This window comes from Phyllobates terribilis, unplaced genomic scaffold (assembly GCF_046119375.1).
Source record: "Phyllobates terribilis strain yellow unplaced genomic scaffold, ASM4611937v1 Scaffold_1__5_contigs__length_1240528914, whole genome shotgun sequence".
In the NCBI taxonomy this organism is placed as follows: Eukaryota; Metazoa; Chordata; class Amphibia; order Anura; family Dendrobatidae; genus Phyllobates; species Phyllobates terribilis.
Genome location: NW_027362761.1, coordinates 856545119 through 856560522, shown reverse-complemented (window position 1 = coordinate 856560522; position 15404 = coordinate 856545119). Strand labels below are relative to the sequence as shown.

The window sequence follows — 15404 nt, the reverse complement described above, 5'->3', positions numbered from 1 at the left end:
CCGGAGGCACCTTGTCCATGGTGGTTGACTCAATCTGAATCTCTACCCCTACTAGTGGGGTGCAGGCTCGGACGGGCAAAGTGAGGACTGTCTGTCCTGGTGGTAAGGTGAGGGTGTTGGTGGCGGGTATTATCACCTTTCCCAGAACTTTTCCCCCACTCGAGGTCTCTTGCGCCTGGGCAACCCTGATCAGTTGCTGGAGGGCCTTCCTTTGAGGGGCTCTAGAGTTCCACCGCCCTAGCGTGAGCTCTCGTGGTTCCCTAATCAGGATCTGCCCGATTTCCTTCAGCACGTTCATACTGAGGGTCACTGGTGGTCATGGGCCGGCATCTCCGCCTGTCAGGACGACTCCTTTTCTTCCCACATCTTGTTTGCCCACCCGGATGCGTAACCACACTACTCCTGTGACCGGAATGGGCAGTTGGTTAGCGGCTGTGAGCTTTATCAAGGGACTTCCTTCATTTCGTGCCATCTCTGGGTACCGCTGACGGAAATAAGTTTCTCCCATGGTGGTCACTTGAGATCCCGTGTCGATCAAACAGTGAACCGCCCGTCCGTCAAGCTCGACCCACACTGTTGGGCTCATGGATATTAAGTCTTCGGGACTCACTGCCTTCATCCGCTCCGGGTTGCGTCCCTCACACCAGGAGCCCGTCAGTTTAACGGCTGCCGGGACAGAGGCCTTCCTCGACTGGCACAGCTCCTGGCGTAATGCCCCATGCCCCCACAATTCCAACACGTTGGTCCCCTGTTTGCAGGGGGTCGTCGGACCACCCGATTGGGCTCTGTTCCAACCCGGGGTCTGGACTCGTCCTTTACTTCACCCGGAGGTCTCGGGTCAACTGTTCCGGCTCTCACTGATTGAGCCACTCGAATATTGTACCACTCTTCTCGCATTTCTTGGATCTCCTGCCGCATCTCTCGGGCCCATTCTGGTTCGGCCGTGGGCGACGGGGGCACTGCATCGCCCCGGACCATCCCTGCCAGGGTCACTACCCCCATCTCCTGTTCCCTCATGCGGGCCTCTGCCCCTGCCTCCACAAATGTCATACGCGGGTTGGTGCGCAAGCGCTCTCGCAAGGCCTGTCTCAGCTGCTCATCTCTGAGGCCGGCTACGAACTGGTCCCTAAGTACTAGGTCCGGGGGCCCAACTCCCACGTCTTCTAGGTTCGTTTTCCTAGTGATGTAAGTGTACACACTCTGTAGGGCGTTGACATATTGGGCCACAGTCTCCCCCCTCCCTTTGTACCTGTTGAAACAGCCGCATTCTTAACTCTGCCACATTAGTAGGGTCCCCATGCATTTCTTCTAGGATCCGTACCACCTTTTCCACCGTATTTCGGTCAGTGGGGGAACGAAACATTACTGACTGTCGAGCTTCTCCTTCTAAAGCCAGCAAAGCTATCTCTGCTTGCATATCGGGGGTCATTGGGTGCATGCGTAACATGCTCTTAACCCGTTCTACCCAATCCTACAGCATCATGTTGTCTCCGGTAAACTTTGGGAGATTGTTCAACATGGCGCCCAGGGTTAGGCTAGCTGTAGGGGCTCTCGCGCTGGCCTGGTCTGCCATGCCTGCAACTGCGTCTGGGGACGACATCCTGCCGACTACGCCAAATGTTAAAAGGCTCGGATGCCGCACACAGCACGCAGAGAGTATGGCAGAGGTTTAATTCAAGATTTGTTTTTTTCCACACAGGGAGTGTAAATTTAAGTAACACAACAATAAAACAGTAAAATCGGACAATAAACGATTGTGGTTAAACTATAACACAGAAAGGATGAACAATACGGTGCAGTCCCAAAAGTTCAGGTTGAGTAAGAGAAGGTAGATTACTGGAGGCTTGCACTTATCTGTCCTTTAGCGATAACTACGTCCGTCTTCAGACACTCACTCCGGAGGGTGTCCGTCTTCTGGCGGGAGTGGGCAGTCTCGGGTCTCACCCACTGGGCCCCCAGTCCTTTTGATCACACGACAGCGGTCACGTCTCCTTTAAGAGCCGTAGCAAGCTCCTCCGGCGTACAATAAACTGCGTTAGGATCACTAATCCCTGGTGCGTCCTCACCCATAGGTCACCGTCAGATGTCTGGAAAACTGTGGTGATGCAGGTAACTAAACGATCACTTTCTGTAGGCCCGGTACAGACCGCACACCCCTTGTTTTGCGTCAAGCTGTGTCACCCGTTCGTCCGTCACCGCAGACCGGTCAGCACGTCCCTATTTCACCGAGCACAGGGCAGCACGTCCCTCTCTCGTTGTCGGCAGGTCAGACTGTTTCTCCCCAACTGCCGGTCTGCTCTCCACAACCAACTGTCTCTTTCGCGCGAGCCCAGACACCTGACTTTTCTCTCTTCCGTCCCTCTCCTCTGTCCCCCAGCACTGTCCAGGAAGTCCCCCGTGCACTCTTAATCCCGTCCCCTGGCAACACTGGGCAGGACCCTGGCAGTTCCGGCGCCGGAGCTCCGCACCTGTACCTAGGCAAGTCTTCCTTCTTACACCATCAGGAAGGTAACGAGAACTGTCGATGGTTTCACAAAAGGTTTTGAGGCTTTTTTTTTTAGAATGCTTACACTTATGTTAATATATAAAATTCTTGTATTTAATGGGGATCCAGTTGATCGACACTTGGGTCAGGAGAGTAAAAAGCTGCTCTTGAAAGCAGACTGGATGATCCATTATGGATGTACATAAACCTCTTCCCTTTATCCTTTCCTATCTCTCAGATGAGCATGATGGACATGTGTCTTTTTTCAACCATGATAACTATCTAATTTAACTGTGTTCAGAGTTAACTTTCTGCATCTTGATATCTTTCTTGTGTGTTCCTCTGACCACTTTAACCAAGTAGATATCAGACGCCATGTCGTGTTAGCAGAGCCGCTGATATGCCCTCCACAAGTAACCCATTTTGTAAACTATACCCCTCAAGAACATATCTATAGGTGTGGTGAGCACCTTGAACCCGCTTGTGCTTCACAGAATGTTATAAAGTTGAGCTGTGAAAATAATATTAATTTTTTCCCATAAAAATGTTGCTTTAGCTCCAAATGTTTCATTTTCACAAGGGTAACAGGAAAAAATGGACCATACAATTTGGTTTGCAATTTCTCTTGAGTACACAGATACCCCATATGTGGGGTAAAACTAATGTTTGGGCACATGAAAGGGCTCTGAATGGAAGGAGCGCTATTTGAATTTTGGAGCACCATTTTGACTGGAATAGATTGTGACACCATGTCCCATTTAAAGAGCCCCTGACATGCTATAACAGCAGAAACTCACATAATTGACCCCAATTTGGAAACTACACCTCTCAAGGAATTCATCTAGGGGTGTAGTGAGCATTCTAACTCTCAGACGATTTACAGAGTTGTATAACATTGGGCTGAGTAAATGAAAAATTACCATTTTTTCAACTAAAATGTTGCTTTTGCCCCAAGTTTTTCATTTTCACAAGTGGTAAAAGGAGAGAGCAAATGGTACAATTTGTTATGCAATTTCTTCTGAGTACGTGAATACCCCATATATGATCGAAAGCTACTTTTGAGGCACAGTGCAAAGCTCAGGAGGGAAGGAGCGCCATCTTGGAGTGCAGATTTTACTGGAATGCTTTGAAGGGGCCATGTCACATTGGCAGTGTTAGAACCCTCTTGTTTGTTTTTTCTATCTTGTGTTTTGTGGTCACGTGACCATCTGCCTTTATATTCCAGCTCCGCCCTTCTGGCTGTGCTGGACTTCAGCGTTTAACTCTTTCTCTAGCCTGGTGCTTCGGTGCCTTTCTCTGTCAAGTTCGCTTGGTCCTCTGGGACCTCTAGTACATTTTTGTTAGTTTGTCTTTTTGTGTTCTTCTACAACTTCTGTTTAGGAGGTGCCCCATTTTTGTCCCAGTCCTTCGTTCTTTTTGGGACCCCTCCCTTAATTCTATAGGTCTTCGTTCAGACTAGCCAAGGACTAAGGCTGGTCTGTTCACTAGGAACAGGCAGCCCGCTACATCGTAGGGATTCAGCTTAGTCTTACTGTCGGGACAGCTTCCCCTATCTTTCCTTAGTTCATGTTGCAGATCATAACAGTAAGTCCTGCCCAAAAAACTAAAAGGAAAGAAATTCGGGGATCAGTATGGCTCAAAGCCTGCAGGGATTGTCTCTGGAGGTGGCCGAGCTTCAGCAACACGTGAGTAGCTGTTCTGGAGCGCATTTTGTTGAACCCAAGGTAGGACTGCCTGATGTTTTTTATGGTAAACAGCAAGATTTTTTTTCCTTTAAAAATGCTTGTTTATTATATTTTCGTTTGAGACCAAGATCCTCTGGGAATGAAACACATTGGTTTTATTATGTCACTTTTGTGCAATGAACCACAGGGGTGGGCCTTTTCTCTCCAGCCTAATGATCCGTGTTTAAGGTCTGTTGAAGAATTTTTTTCTGCTATGGGGCTATTATATGACGATCCTGATAGAATCTAATCTGCTGAATCAGAACTTAGACGTTTGAATCAGGGGTCTGATGATGTTGAAAATTATTGCACACACTTCAGGAGATGGGCTTCAGAAGTTAAGTGGCATGATCCTGCGCTGAGATGTTTATTTCTTGCTGGTCTGAGTGAAAGGGTTAAGGATTTGCTAATTGCATTCCCTGCACCTGAGACTCTGCAGGAAGCTATGCAGTTAGCTGTTCATATAGACAGGAGACTGAGGTGCAGGCTCAATGAGGTAAAGACTCCTATAATGTCAGTTCCTAGTCCCCAGAAAATCTGCTCTGACGGCGGGGAACCGATGAAGGTTGGGGGGATGTCACTCCACTCTCAGGAAAGAGACCGGAGGTTCGCCGAGGGATTGTGTCTTTATTGTGGTAAAGCTGACCATTTGATTAAGTATTGTGAGCGTCGTTTAAGTAAAGAGAAAAAAAAGGACAGTTACGCCCGTATAGCTTGTTTACACTCTGCAGGAGTATTTCTTTCTGGGAGTACTACTCTGCAGGGAGATTTGTTTGAATTTCAGGTATTTGTGGATTGTGGTTCAACACTTAATGTGATTGATAAAGGGTTTTTGGAAAACCTTAAATTGAAATCCAAACCTTTGTCATCACCTATTTCTGTGGTTGCAATTGATAACACTCCTTTGAAATGTATTACTCACAAGACTGCTGCATTTCCCCTCACTATCAATGGAGTTCACCAAGAAATTTTGGACTTGGTTGTTTTGGATAATTTGCCCTCTCCAGTTGCTCTAGGATTTCCTTGGTTAAAACTGCACAATCCTTTATTGGACTGGTCTACTAATGTGATTAAGTCTTGGAGTCCGAAGTGCTATGATAAATGTTGTAATGGTCGCATTGCGGCTGTGGAAAAAGCGGAATTACCGGTACCTATTCAAGATTTTTGGAGTTTTTTTTCGGAGGAGGAGTCGCAAGTTTTACCTCCTCATAGGGATTATGATTGCGCCATTGAGTTTGTTCCGGGTGCTACTCTTCCCAAAAGTCGCTTGTTTAATCTGACTATCCCTGAAAGAAAGGCCTTGGAGGAGTACATACAGACTAGCCTGGCTGCTGGTCACATTAGACCTTCTAAGTCGCCTGTGGCAGTTGGATTCTTCTTTGTTAAAAAAAAGGACGGCGGTTTACGTCCATGTCTGGATTTTCGTGAAATTAATAAGATTACCGAACGCAATTCCTACCCATTGCCGTTAATTCCTGACTTGTTTAACCAGTTAGTGAGAGCCAAGTGGTTCTCCAAAATTGATCTCCGGGGGGCATACAATTTGTTACGAGTGAAGGAGGGTGATAAATGGAAAACTGCTTTTAACACTCCGGTAGGTCATTTTGAGAATCTGGTGATGCCTTTTGGTCTTACCAATGCACCTGCATTTTTTCAGAACCTTATTAATGACATCCTGAGACCTTTGATTGGTAAGAATGTGGTTGTGTATTTGGATGACATTTTGATTTATTCACCAGATCTAGAGTCCCATTGGCAGAGTGTACATGAAGTTTTCCAGTTATTGAGTGATAATTCACTCTTTGCTAAGCTGGAGAAATGTGAGTTCGCTGTGCAGAAAATTAGTTTTTTGGGCTACATTGTCTCCAGCGAGGGCTTTGAGATGGACCCTGTGAAGGTTCAGGCTGTGCAGGAATGGCCTAGGCCTATTGGTTTGAAATCTATACAGAGATTTTTGGGTTTTGCCAATTATTACAGGAAATTCATTAAGAATTTTTTTGTAATTGTTAAGCCTCTAACCGATCTCACCAGGAAAGGTGTGAATACGGCCCAGTGGACTACTGAGACCATTGAAGCGTTTGAGTATCTCAAAGAGAGGTTCAGTTCTGCCCCTATCCTTATGCAGCCTGATGAGACCAAGCCTTTTTTGGTCGAGGTCGATGCTTCATCGGTGGGGGTCGGAGCAGTTTAGTCTCAGGAGAACAAGGGTGGAGTACATCCTTGTGCCTTCTTTTCGAAAAAATTTTCGGATACCGAACTGAATTATGATGTTGGAAATCAAGAGTTGCTGGCTATTAAACTTGCGTTTGAACATTGGCGTCATTTTTTGGAAGGCGCTAGATTTCCTATTCAGGTTTTTACAGATCATAAGAATTTGATCTATCTGGATGCTGCCAAGCGCTTGAATGCCCGTCAAGCTAGGTGGGCACTTTTTTTTTCTCGGTTTCATTTTTCTGTTACCTATATCCCTGGTACTAAGAATGTTAAAGCTGATGCTTTATCTCGCAGCTTCTCTCCTACGGTTGGTGCAGAGGAGGAGGAGAGCATTTTAGAGAATGGAGTTGTGGTGGCGGCTTTGGACTCCGTTTTGGAGAATGGGATTCTGAAAGCTCAAGATGATGCTCCATCTAACACTCCCCATGGGAAGTTGTTCGTGCCTAGAGCCTTTAGGAGAGATTTGTTTGTGGAGTGTCATGAGTCTCGGTTGGCAGGTCATCCAGGAATTTCGGAGACAAAAGACTTATCAGTCGCAGTTTTTGGTGGCCTGGATGGCACAAGGAAGTCATCAAGTGTGTGCGTCGGTGTACTGTGTGTGCTAGGTCAAAGGCTTCACATACTCCTGCTGAGGGGTTGCTTTGCCCTCTGGAGGTTCCTAGTGCGCCTTGAACGCATCTCACAATGGATTTTATTACTGATCTTCCTGTGTCCGAGGGTTTTACTGTCATCTGGATTGTCGTGGATCGTTTTAGTAAGATGTGTCATTTGGTTCCATTCATTAAGTTGCCCTGCGCCAAGAGACTCGCTAAGGCATTTGTTAAGGAGATTGTCAAGCTCCATGGCATTCCCACGGATATTGTTTCTTATAGAGGACCTCAGTTTGTGACTCGCTTTTGCCGTGCTTTTTGTGACAGGTTGGGAGTCCATTTGTCATTTTCGTCTGGTTATCATCCTGAGTCTAATGGACAGACTGAAAGAAAGAACCAGGATGTTGAACAGTTTTTGCGTTGTTTTGTGGCGGACAATCAAGAGGTGTGGTCTGAGTTTCTGCCTCTCGCAGAATTTGCTCTTAACAATCATACATCCTCCTCTGCTGGGTGTTCTCTTTTTTTTGTTGTACTGGGAGACATCCGTCTTTTGGTTCGTTCTCCAAATTGGGGTTGGCGGTGCCGGAGGAGGAGAATTTTTCCGGTGATTTGGAGAGTTTGGACTAATGTATGTTGCAACCTTCAAGAGGCTAACAAGAAGTCCAAGAAGTATTTTGACAGGAAACGTAAGGAGGTTTTGTTTACTGTGGGTGACATGGTTTGGTTGTCCTCAAGGAACTTGCGGTTGAGGATTCCCTCGAAAAAACTGGGTCCTAAGTTTGTGGGTCCATTTAAAGTGCTTCAGGTTGTTAACCTGTCTGCTGTTAGGTTGGATGTCCCTACTTCCTGGAAGATTAATCCTGTGTTTCATGTTTCCTTGTTGAAAAAGGCTGACGTATCTGAAAGGGACGCCACTGTCACAGTTCCTCCTGTGGTGGAAGACGGCGAATATGAAATTTCTCGTATCTTGAATTCTAGATGGCATAGAGGGAGATTACAGTATCTTGTCTCCTGGAAGGGTTTCGGTCCCGAAGACAACTCCTGGGTATGGACGGATGATGTCTCTGCTCCTAGGCTTGTTAAAGCTTTCCACAGGAGGTTTCCCGATAGGCCTGGGCCTGGAGTATCCGGAGGATCCTCATAAAAGAGGGGGTACTGTTAGAACCCTCCTGTTTGTTTTTTCTATCTTGTGTTTTGCGGTCACGTGACCATCTGCCTTTATATTCCAGCTCCGCCCTTCTGGCTGTGCTGGACTTCAGTGTTTGACTGTTTCTCTAGCCTGGTGCTTCGGTGCCTTTCTCTGTCAAGTCCGCTTGGTCCTCTGGGACCTCTAGTACATTTTTGTTAGTTTGTCTTTTTGTGTTCTGCAACAACTTCTGTTTAGGAGGTGTCCTATCTTTGTCCCAGTCCTTAGTTCTTTTAGGGACCCCTCTCTTAATTCTATAGGTCTTCGTTCAGACTAGCTGAGGACTAAGGCGAGTCTGTTCTTATTTCTCATAGTCTGGGAGTCCTTCATGTGTTTTTGAGCAAACTCTATGCAGGCTTTCATATGTCTTGCACTGAGGAGAGGCTTCCGTCGGGCCACTCTGCCATAAAGGCCCGACTGAATAGTTGACTTTGTGGAACTTTCTCCCATCTCCCTACTGCATTTCTGGAGCTCTGCCACAGTGATCTTGGGGTTCTTCTTTACCTCTCTCACCAAGGCTTTTCTCCCACGATTGCTCAGTTTGGCTGAACGGCCAGGTGTAGGAAGACTTTTGGTGGTCCCAAACTTCTTCTATTTAAGGATTATGGAGGCCACTGTGCTCTTAGGAACCTTGAGTAATGCAGAATTTTTTTTAAAACTTTGGCCAGATCTGTACCTTGTCACAATTCTGGCTATGAGCTCCTTGGGCAGTTCCTTTGAGCTCATGATTCTCATTTGGTCTGACATGCACTGTGAGCTGTGAGATCTTATATAGACAGGTGTGTGCCTTTCCAAATCAAGTCCTATCAGTTTAATTAAACACAGCTGGACTCCAATGAAGGAGTAGAACCATCTCAATGAGGATCACAAGGAAATGGACAGCATGTGACTTAAATATGAGTGTCTGACCAAAGGGTCTGAATACTTATGACCATGTAATATTTCAGTTTTTCTTTTTTAATAAATTTCTACATTTCTGTTTTTTTTCAGTCAAGATGGGGTGCAGAGTGTACTTTAATGAGAAAAAAAAATGAACTTTTTAGAATTTACCAAATGGCTGCAATGAAACAAAGAGTGAAAAATTTAAAGGGGTCTGAATACTTTCCGTACCCAATGTATGGTCTCCTGATGAACCCATTGAAGAGGAAACGCATCGAGTTATTTAGCATACTGTCTATTCTATATACATATTAGGTATAGGGATGGGTTACTAATATGCAATTGTTATTACATCTTTTTGTGCTTAGTGCAATATTTATTACATCTTTTTAGGCTAAGTGCAATATTTTGATTATATCCTGTTTACCATATTATTTTTTTGCAATCTAATGATCTAGGGATTCAGCACAATATTTTGACTATACTATCTGAATTAAGAGATAAATCATTTGCGCTCTATGTGTTTGACTAACATTGCACAAATATATGCATGATCTAGTAACCTATTCTTATATGATATGAGTGTACCATAATTATATCAATGGTTTCATCTCTAGCTATCTTTGGATATTAGCATAATTCTTGGTGCTGTTCAATTTTCTTTTCTTTCTCCTGTCTTAGGGCCTGCCAGGATCAGACAGGGAGAGTCAATGTTGAGCGGGGGTGCCATTGCGCAAGTGTAGGGTGCCAACCTTCGCGGCAAGGTAGGGTGTCAGTAAAGTGTTGGTTTAGGGTTAATTTTCCTTTCGACTGATATATATATATTCTTCCTTATTCAGATTTAGGGATTAAACCTTGTCACATCTCAAATTGTGACTTTGTCATGTATTGTTAAAGGTTTTTCCTGTATCTAAGGTTAAGTTATCTTTATAACCTCTTCATATAATTCTGACTACCTTTCCCTCTCTGTAGGGCCCTACAAGATCAGACAGGGACAGCCGCTGTCCGAGCGGGGGCGCCACTGCGCAGGTCTAGGGTGCCAACCTCCGCGGCAAGGTAGGGTGACAGTATCATTATAGGGCTATGTTTCCGTACCTGCCTAAATGATTATTGGATAACATTTTGGCTGTGTGTTGATATATTTTTGATTTCTTTATATATTTTTAAGTATCATTAAAAGTGACGTTTTAAAGCTATAGAATTATTATATAGTGTTCAAGTCAGTCAACCTCTTGTTTTTCTTACACTAAGCTATTTGATAATCTGTGACAAGCGCACGTGCACATGCTCCCATCTGCCTCCCGAAATGCAATTGTGGGGCACTGATGGGATATCATGATAGGTGGGTGCCTGCTGAATGGCTGAGCTTAATAGGAGACCTTACTTTTCACTATGGTATTGCAGTACTTAGTATAAGCGATTGGATGATTGCAGGTTCAAGTCCCCTATGGGGGCTAAAAAGAAAGTAAAACATTAAAAAAGGAGTTTTTAAAAAAATATATAAAAATGTAATCACCCCATTTTAACGCCATTAAAATTAAAAAAATGTAATAAATAAACATATTTAGTATCACAACGTCTGTAAAAAGGCGGTCTACCAAAAATCTAAAATTAATGAACCCATACACTAAGCGCCGTAAGCAGAAAAAAATTAAAACACCAGAAATATGTTTTTTGGAACACTTCTCCTCCTTAAAAATGCAAGAAAAATGATCAAAACATCATACGTACCACAAAATGGTATTAATAAAATTGTCAGCTCGCCATGCTAAAAACAAGCTCTCAAACAGCGCTATTGATAGAAAACTAAAACCGATATGGGTCTCACAAACAATTTTTTTTACAAACTTCAGAATTTTTTTCCATCACTTAAATAATAAAAAAAAATCTATGCATGCTTGTTGTCACCATAATTTTACTAGCTTGGAGAATCATGTTTTCTTGTCTTTTCGACCATACAATAAATACCATAGAAACAAAAACAAACATCAATGGCGGAATCACACTTTTTTCACTATTTCATACCTCTTGTCATTTTTTTCCCCATTTTTTTTTTCATCGTATGGTAAAATGGATGGTGCTATTAAAAATGTATGTTAGAGTGTGGGAGGAAATTGAAGTACCTGGAGGAAACCCACACAAACACAGGAAGAACATAACTTGTGGGATTTGAACCCAGGACCCCAGCACTGCCAGGGTACAGTGCTAACTACTGAGTACAACTCGTCCTGCAAAAAAAACAAACAGTCCTTCTATGTCGATAGAGAGATAAAAAAAGTTATGGCTTTTAGAAAAAGGAGAGAAAAAATGCAAACAAGGCAAGGGGTTAATATCATGCACTCAACTGCTCCATACATTGTCTATGGCACTGAAGGAGATAGCTGAATATAGCAATTGGTATTTTCCGCCGGTGCCATAGATACTGGATAGAGGGTAGTGTGCATGTGCCAACCATTTTTACCATCTCATTAAGTGATAGATATGCCATTATTTTATGACCAGTCGTGATCTGATTTCTAGTATCCCTACCGATGCAGCATTGCATCTCCTTCCATCTTTGCGCAGTGGTTCCCTATCACCTCAGAAATAACTGACCTCATTCATCTGAATAGGGCCGGCTGCAATTCCCTGCAGAGTTGGGGTGGCTGAGACTGTTAATGTAAAAAATTAGAAGTGCACCCAGCACTATACGGCCATATTCACACGTTCAGTATTTGGCTTTCAAGTACTGATGTAAAATGCTGACCAAATACGAAACGTGTGAACGTGGCCTACCAGTTCTGCATCTCCTTCACTTTCAGTATCAGTGGGTGACCCAAAGTTTGAATCGCCATTGATCACAAAGTGGTGGCATATTCTAGAGATTTGTCATAAGATAATTAGATGAGAAAATCCTAAATCTCTTCTATCTATTTGAACAACTAATTCAATATTGCCTTCCAAAATAAAATCCAACCTTTGTATTATGAATGGGAGTCTCGGCCTCATTGATGCAAACCTCTACAGTTCACCATGTGAAAACTGAACTGATGTTGTAGAGGCGGAGGCATAAAGACTATTATAGGATATCTGTCTTAAAATAGTTTTTTTTCTATTTTCTTGAAACATTAAATCATATTTTTCGTTCTTCCATGTTTCAGACTGTTATACTGTAATATATATTTTCATTCCTTCCTACATCACTTTATTTTTAATTGGCTCTATTTCTTTCATATAGCAGTCATGGTAATTTTAAAATATGATTAATAGCCTATTTGTGAAATGAGCTGTTATCTGATGCCAGCATGGAGATGTTACCTCCTTGATGTAGGCCAACAATTGTTTAGTGCCTTTTGGACAAGGCCGGGAAGATCACATGGCATTGTACCGGCTTTAACATGAAACCATTTCTGATCTTTCAGGACCTATGTTTGGTAAGTAGAATAGAGTGAGTATTTTCCTCTATGCCCTGCATTGAGGCACGGCCAAGTGCTTTCAGACACATGGTGATGAAAGGCTGGATCAAACTGCTTTTAATGCAAAGCCTCGTTCAGACTTGAACAGCTAAATATAGCAGGATATTCAGAAAGAGTCGCTGGTGTAATACTACACTAGAATATCATTACAGAAATCTGTTTCCTTTAATTACATCGCCAGAAAATTTGCAACAAGGGAAAAATATAAATGTAAAAATAATAATTAAGGAAAAACCTCTATGATCTGTATGTGACAGACTTATTTAAGTGGATAGGATTTTATCATCTATCGCTTGTTTTAGTATTCACGTGGTACAAATCAGAAAATGTAAATAGATTTTTCTTTATCCATCTAAATAGCCAAGCAACCAACTCTTTATTGTTCTAAAGCCCAGCGACAAAAGAAAAAAGACACAACCGAAACCTGACGGCCTCCTAAGTCTTTTGGGAAAAGTTTGAAATCCTGGAGGGTCTAGGCCTTCACAGAAAAAAAAAACTTTTTTTTTCTATCACAAAGTTGCAACAGTTTATTGAAAACTTAAAGGGGATATCCGGGACTTTAAATATGCCTAAGCACTAACAGGCAGTTACTTACTATCTACCTGCCTGTTGTGCCCGGTGCACAGAGCAGTCACAGACTGCTGATATCGGGGATATCCCAGGAGGACCATCTCCAAGGCATACCAGCGGGCAAAATTGCACGCACAGGGAACCATTTTGCAGACAAGACCTAAACCTAAAGATAACAACCTGCACTTCATCACGGAATATAGCACACAATGGAACCAGGTGAGGAATGTGCTGACGGAACATTGGAAGATCCTTACCACTGATCTCCAAACCGGTACTTTGGTGGGGGATCGGCCCCTCCTCACGGCAAGGAGGGCACCCAATTTTGGGGACATCTTAACATGGAGGCACTACATGAGACCGACGGTCCGTTTAAACAGGGGGGGTCACCCTGAAGGGTTCTTTTCCTTGTGGTGATTGCAATATATGCCAGTTTATGAGTCCTACCCATGATTTTTCATCAACCCTTTAGATTCGAAAACATATCGATTCAAGACACACATCAATTGCAAGTCAAGGAATGTGATCTACTCGATTATATGCCCTTGTCGACAGATATATGTTGGACAAACCTCACAAGAAATCAGAAGAAGAATTCAGAAACACATCTCCACGATCAACTTGGCTGCGTCGGACATGGACAAAGGTAACACAATTTCCTCGGAGGCAGCCAATTACCTGAAATATCATCACGGGAATTGTAGTAATACGCAAATAGTGGGCTTGGAAAAGATCAGGCATCAGGACAGAGGGGGGAATATCCGGAGGAAGTTACTCCAACAAGAATCATGTTGGATTTACGAACTCCAATCGATGGCACCCTATGGGATGAATGAGGAACTACTTTTTACCGTTTTTTGGGGATCCTAAGTCGTTGGGATGCTTTACATCTAACCCTTGTAATCCTTTCTCCGCTCTTTCTCCCCTCTTCCTGACCCTACCAGATCCGATGTGTAAGAGCCATATTTGATCTTCTCTCTTGTGAGGATGGGCCTGTATATATGGAAGAATATATGGAAGAATCTTCTCCCCTCTATTGGTTGAGAGACTAAAATGGTATACCTGGCGCTCTTTGCATCAAAACGTTGGGCTCCCCTGGTTGGAAGATGGCTGCTCGCAAACTGCAAGATTCCTCCATACTGGATGACTACTTTGATATGGGCTTCATCAGCGGAATCCCATAGGAATTCACTTCTTCGTATCAACTGACAGTAGAATATGTATTCTCTCCCCATTGAGTCATCCGGGCACTTTATGGACTTGGAAAGTGACATTGTTGGTGGCATGTTCTATGAAGCCGGATACCTGACTACCTGAAACTTGAGCCTCTAAAATAACCAATCTTTACTGGAGGGGGGGACATGTTGCTTTACACCTAGCATTTTTGGTATCTGGTTTAGATGATTGGATGGGTCAATGACGCGCCCCCTGGGCCATGGGGTCCGCGATGCCGGGCCGGTAGATGCTGGGGGTTGTAGTCACAGTGGCGGTGACCCGGTCTGTGACCCAGGTGGTCAATCCAAGGGTAGTAGATGTATATAGGTTATATAATGTCCGACTACGCCACCTGTGGAGTGCGGTTAATAGAGACCGCTGCTGCAGAACAGTCCTCTGAAGCCGGTGGTATAGCAGCAAAGGTGGTATAACTCCCCACAGGAAGAGTTAGCTTCAGGGCAGTGTGTGTGGATGATGGTGGTTGTGCAGGGTGTCGCGGTGCAGAAATAACCACAGAGTCCGTATAGTGCAGTCCCAGGGTTTTTACTGGTAGCAATTAGACAGCTTGGACTGGAGTACTGGCTAGAGATAAGAGTCTGGTCAGTCTGGGAGCAAGCATAGAGTCCCCCTGGACAGGTGGAGTTGTAGGCCTGCCGTTCTCACTATACTCTTTGGCTATTCTGCTTGTAACTGTGTTGTAACCCACGTCCCTGAGTGTAACGTGCTGTGCTCACCCGTATCGCTGGTAGCTCGGGCCTTATGGATGCTTCGCTCCTCCTTGGCGGTACTGGTCCCTCGGTGCTGGTGAGCCTCCAGGCGTCTGATGGCGGGCCAGGAGACCTGCAATCTCCTGCCCTGCGGTATCTGCTGCTGGGTCTGGAATCCCCCACAGCCTCGGACTCCGGTGTCCGGTTCTCTGTGTATTCTGGCTAGGACGAACTATCTCCAGCTCCAGTCCCTAGCTCCTCACTCTTCAAAGTCCTAAACTCAACTCCTGCATTAAACTCAACTAACCCCGCCTCCAGATCCAGTTGCCAAGGGGAGGGTCCTCCCCTTGCTGGTCTAGAGCAAGGAAATGTTGCATGT

General features: G+C 44.3%; 1 long non-coding RNA gene across 1 annotated transcript in view; it reads left to right on the top strand.

Moving 5' to 3' along the window:
* LOC141153676 (uncharacterized) overlaps nucleotides 1-15404 on the top strand; it is a 101399-nt gene that overhangs the window by 51162 nt on the left and 34833 nt on the right. Inside the window, exon 3 of the long non-coding RNA XR_012247331.1 lies at nucleotides 10051-10134. This is a non-coding gene — a long non-coding RNA (uncharacterized lncRNA). The remainder of the gene's footprint in view (nucleotides 1-10050; nucleotides 10135-15404) is intronic.